General features: G+C 37.6%; 1 protein-coding gene across 2 annotated transcripts in view; it reads right to left on the reverse strand.

Moving 5' to 3' along the window:
* LOC119033769 (homeobox protein Meis1) overlaps positions 1–5,880 on the reverse strand; it is a 217,620-nt gene that overhangs the window by 209,376 nt on the left and 2,364 nt on the right. For both annotated transcript variants that reach the window (XM_037124299.1, XM_037124301.1), the window contains exon 2: positions 3,342–3,435. The gene's annotated coding sequence lies outside the window, so the exon portion shown is untranslated. The remainder of the gene's footprint in view (positions 1–3,341; positions 3,436–5,880) is intronic.

The raw sequence follows: 5,880 nt of genomic DNA on the forward strand, positions 1-5,880 counted from the left end.
CTAACATTAACATGATAATGTCAACGTAAGAAAGGAGTTTGTTTGAATCTATCAAATTAAAATTCTCCTTTGCACAGTGTATGCTTTTTCTTGTAGTTTTTTGTTCTATGGTGTGCTTGTGTCTAAAGCTCGACGACACAGTGTGAAGTCATTTTACACACCGTTGTTGAGACGGTACAGCTATAAATCTCTGTAATACGAACAGAAAGCTGGAGTCGCCACTCCGGAGAAAAAAAACACAGACTAAACACTCATGACCCCATTGCTGACCTTGCATACGCACACACAAACACACACATATGCACAGGAACACAGGCGCACACACACACACACACACACACACACACACACAAACACACACACACACACTGCCAACAGGACACAAATGAGCATTTTCTGACCTGCTGTCTCAATCGGTCCATTTAACCAACAACTTCTTTGTAAAACGTTACTCTCAGTATTGATTAATCATTGGGTCAGTTAAATGTGAAAATACAAATACAGTCCACACTAAATTTACACAGATTTACAACTTTTGTAATCTGGGTATTTCACCTAACCATACTGTGATTTTACTTATTTATTTAAAAATAACACTTTAAAATAAAAATAAAAAATACCAGCCATTCCCAAAGAACCAGCTATTGCTGAGTTTCTCACATTTTACTGACAGAAGTAAGAAGCACATACATCCAAAATAATTAAACACAAAATCAAGAATGCAAAAACTGTACACCAGATAAGGCCCCCATAAAAATGTATTACCTCCATGTGTGACATTTTGAACTAAAGCCCTTCTTCAGCTAACATCATGTCACGTGAAAAAAATGATCATTCTTACTAATCTGATCAAAATATTGTAAATAAGATTTTTTTTACCATATTGTACAGCCCTACTGTCAACTGACTGACTGATAAATCAACACTAGTTGAAACTCGGATCTCTGCACACCAACTGATTTGCAGCCTTCAGTTGTGCAAACAGACAACTGTTTACAACTCTCTTCAACAGGATCAAAAACCTTTTCAGCCCTGACAGAATACCGATGTGGGACTGAACAACAACTATCACTACAGTGAGTAAGCTCCAGGAAATTTAACTTTGTGTCAAAAGGGGCAAATACATTTTCTTTTCTTTATTTCTTCACTGAGCAAAGTTCAAGGGAGTGGGTTTATAAGAACAACATGCTGTTAGCTAAATCTTCAAATTAACACATTAATGATATTTTTATAGAAATACAAAAAACTTCATCATTACCTTCTTTATACTGTGAGAAGCATTTTCACTGGTTGGACTGTAGCGGGCAGTCATGTGAGTCTCTGTCTCCCTCTGCTGGAACAGAGCAGCACAGAGCTGTGGTGATGACGGAGAAGGAGGCTGCAGTTTAACCAGGATGGTAATGAACGTCCCAGTGACTTCAATCTGCCCTCAAACCCCACAAGAACTGTTAGGTCGACCTTTGACCTGATACCACACACTGGGGCAACCTCATTTATCACCTGGATGTGGAGTGTTGTGATAGGGGGTCGGAGGGAGGAGGAAGAGGGGCTTTGGGGTCGTAAGCGCTCTTGAAGGGAAAGGAGGCTTTTATGTACATGTACAAACGTTACAGACAGAGTGACGCTGTCTGGTTTGATTCTGATTGGCCGTGGGGGATGCAGCGAGGTCAGGGAGTCAGGGCTGATGGATGTTTTGTGATACTCAGAAGGGGTCTCCATGAGGTGGGGGAGCGCAACATGGTGTGGTTTGAATTAGAGACAAATTGACCCCATTAAAAACTTCTGTGTATTTAGCATTGTGGCTGGAGCTGCTTCTGAAGTGAGCACAGAAAACATTGTGAAAGAATAAGAAAGACTCAAGCTGATAACAAAAAGGACTGTCATTCCATTCCAGTTTGCAAAAATGTTTGCTTAATACATTTTTTTTCCCCCATTGTGAGAAGTCCTTGTCTTGTCAACATTACATCACTCATTTAATCAGTAGCAGATATTTAAATGAAACTCTCAGTGGGGAGGAAGCACAAGAGACTTGACATTAAATTCAGTACCCCACACATATAAGACAGGACCGCCACTAGGAATTATGGACAGGGGGACAAATTTTCAAATTTGGATCCCTCATCCACATCTCCTCCAGCACCACCACATTACACCCACCCATAGCTCTACTGCTCTTGGTCATTAGTCTTACAGTGACACAGATGCAGTCTCTCAAACCCGTTTACAAATACCATATTATCAACACATCCACACTTTCAGACATAAAACTGTGAATTTGTTAAGTTTAATCAACTGTTGTTAAAAACACACCCTCTCCTCCCTTGTTAAAAAATATATAACATAACAAAAATGCAGATATCTTGTATGTATACGGACATGTGGACATCTACGTTCTCAACTCAGATTTAGGGCACAGAGCAACTTTTCCTCCTTCAGCAATGTAAAAAACAACTGTCTTGTTTCAAACTCATTCTGCACATCCTCTGTCAAACATCCAAATAAAGTTACAACAACAAAGTACATTTTTCAGTAAAAGGCTTTACATCGTCAACCATTTGCTTGCAGTACTTTTTTAAATGATACTATCAATTTAACTACTTTGACTGGGTGGCCTTCATTATGGAGAAAAAACCCAGTAACTGTGATGTTATGTTATATTACTGTGAAATTAGAATATTATGAATTTCTGTCTCCCAGAGCTGGGAAGTAAACGCAGTATTTACTCGAGTGATGATGAATGGGAGGCTGACTTTGTATGAGTGGACTCATTAAGTGTTTATATACTCAAGGGAGCTTTGGATAAATGACCCTTCAATACCTTGAGGGGAAATTTCAGTTGCATGGGGTACATACAGAACATAAAGCAAATATTAGGACAGCATAACGATACAAAAACAACACGCACTGACAGAAACCAGACACAGCAACATGGGAAAAAAACACACTATACCCACATAGATGTACTTTTTATGCTAACAAAGACTGCTCTTAACCAGAAATAGCAACTGGAAGAAAAACTATTTCATTATTTAAAAACATTTTCAGTGTTTTTTAGTTCGTATACTAAATGTAGTATAGTCTGAACTTTCATCTTTAAACCACACGGTGGCAGTGTAGAGCCAGATGACTGTTGAAGATGATGTCATTATTTTTCAACTTAACAATGAAATATCAATCTATGAGGGGAGATAATCCAAACATCAGACTCCATGAAACTCATTTAGGTATTGAGAGAATATTACACTTAATAACACAGTAACTTAGTTAACTCTCTAAACCTGTTCCCAGTTGCAGTTTTAACAATGGTGCATGACATGTAAAACAAGTTTGGGCGTCATTACCTGTTCAGAAGAAATCCATTAAAACGTCAGCATGCAGGTTCTTGTACTGCTGCATCCAAATCCTCAGACAGTGCCAGGTATTTTCTGATTTGTTCTGGTGACAAATAATGAAAATGGTAAAAACTTTGTTAAATGTTTTGTGTAGGACACAAAAACTGTTGTTTTGAGGGCAACTATGAATGACCCTCTCTTTAAAAAAAAAATACACTTTAGTGGCAGTAAAGTTGGCAGCTCAATTCCAAGGTTAAAAAAATTAACATTCCCAAAAGTCCTCTATATGAAATTTCAGTCAACTGTATATATCACACACTTCATACAAATACAAATACTTTTTCTGCCAGACAAATACAAACTGGGAAAGAAACACTGAAGGGTCATTTCAGCAAATTAAACACAAATTATTCCTTTTTGGATGAACAAACACCAACACATAAATGCAATAACTGAGGTGAATCTGCAGCAGTTAGTGGCCCAGTGTTGGCACAGTTAATTTATTCCAGTACTGTACATAAGTATTTCTGAGGTGCTGATTTAATAATGTCTTTTTCTCTCCACTACATTTATTTGATTACTTTAGTTTCTAGTTACTTTGTAGATGTGTATGCTGCATCAGAGTCAAAGAGCAGAACAATACTAACATTCATGCAATTATATGTAGAAGATGTATATGTGGTTTATATTGATTAGACAGCTGATAAACTGGATTTAAACATAGAAATTGTTCCCAAAAAAAACTGCTTCAATGATAAACAGGAAATGTCTGATAGATCCTGACAGTGACTTCTAAGTTTACTGACAGACTGTGAAACATGCCAATTGAAACTCCAGTGGTGATGAAAGAACTGTTTTGGGTTTTTTGGTGCTATTGATCCTATGATCCACTCCCGCTGCTCCTTTGATTGATAGGCCACGATCACAATGTGTGCTGATCTTCTCCTTAATCTCCCTGATCTTCTTTTAGTTGAATGGCTAATCAACAATGTTTACTGACTAAATCCAGGTCGATCTAGTCTGTAGGTCACTGATAGTGGTCAGTATTATCGTATGTTCTTCTATATGTGCCCAAATGAAGACATTTTATACTTCTTACAGAACATAACAAAGAGAAAAGTCCCAGTGAAGTTACCTGCTTTGGTGAACTGATGTCATTTGGAAAATTACTGATTGAACCATAAATATTCCGCCTTCATTGTCGGCTGACACATATCTTTGTCACACATTTTCAATAACCACATTTCAGGGATCATTGCAAAAAAAGTGTTTAAATGTTTACGTAATAATAATAATAAATTACAAATTGTGTTTTCAAACTCAAACAACACTAAATAAACAAGAATTGCTGTTAAATGATAATTGATTAAAGGATTTAGAGTAAAACTGTTCACTGCAATCCTTTGGTCAAAATCTGAGCACTGAAAAGAAACTGTTTATGTAGGCCTCTACAATATGTGAATAAATAAGAATATTGATTGATTGATTGATTGATATTGGATGTGTTTTTTACACTTGTGTTGTAGTTTGCCTCAGAAATCTAGTATCAGTCAAACTGTGGTACCTCTGACAGGTTTAATATATTCTATCATCATGTTACCTTTATTTACATTTCCATTGAAAGCAGTTTAGCATAATTTATGGGGTACTTATTCTAAAGTTATGTCATTAAAAAAAAGTACAATTTGTGCTTAAAAACTAGAAAATGCTGCCAAATAATCAAGGACTGCTGTTTAAGGATGATTTTAACAAAAGGATTACTTCAGTCCTTCTCTCTCAGCATGTAGGATGTATGAGTCACCAGCTGAGGGAGCTGCACGACCAGCTTTAAAAACCGAGCCCTGTTGATTTCTTCGCCCAGCCGTGAACCTGATAACAATGCTGGCAACTGTTTGCAGCAGGAACACAAATCTGGCAGCACTCAACGAAAACAAAAGTGGCTAATCATCTAACTTCCCAACACTTTAAGAGATCAATAGGTGTTAAAAAGCTAAATCTGCAGACTAGTTTACTTCTCAAAGACTGCACACAGCTGCTATGGATTACCTGGAAGTCTCTTAAAGATATGGTGGTAAAAAGTTAATGAGATTAACCTGAAAATCCCTTTAATCTTTTTTTTGTTTCATCACACTTTACTTTGTTTATTTGTTTTTTTTTTTTTTAGTTACTCAAGAAAATGATAACTCAATCTACTGGCTACTTTTGGTTCACATAGTTATTCTTACCCTCTTGTATTTTTTGTGATTAGTTAATATTTTATAATCTTTTTCTAAGGCACTGTGTTAATTTTGGTTTTCACTGTGGAATAAAGCAAAGTAGACGCTGAAGGGTTTTTATGGGAGAACAAAGGTGACATGTCCGGATTTAAAATCAGGGATCCGGAGATGGGAAAGAAGGGGGGGGGGGGGGTCATTTATCAAGGGCCCCTCCGGCTTGCAACCATTGTGGCCCTTCACCAAAATGTAGACCGACGTCACCGCTTCCGCCCAGCACCCCCCCTCCTCCCCCCTCCTCCTCCTCCCCCCTCTCCCTCCCCCGGCGTCGTTGG

The sequence above is a fragment of the Acanthopagrus latus genome, chromosome 15 (assembly GCF_904848185.1).
Source record: "Acanthopagrus latus isolate v.2019 chromosome 15, fAcaLat1.1, whole genome shotgun sequence".
Lineage (NCBI taxonomy): Eukaryota > Metazoa > Chordata > Actinopteri > Spariformes > Sparidae > Acanthopagrus > Acanthopagrus latus.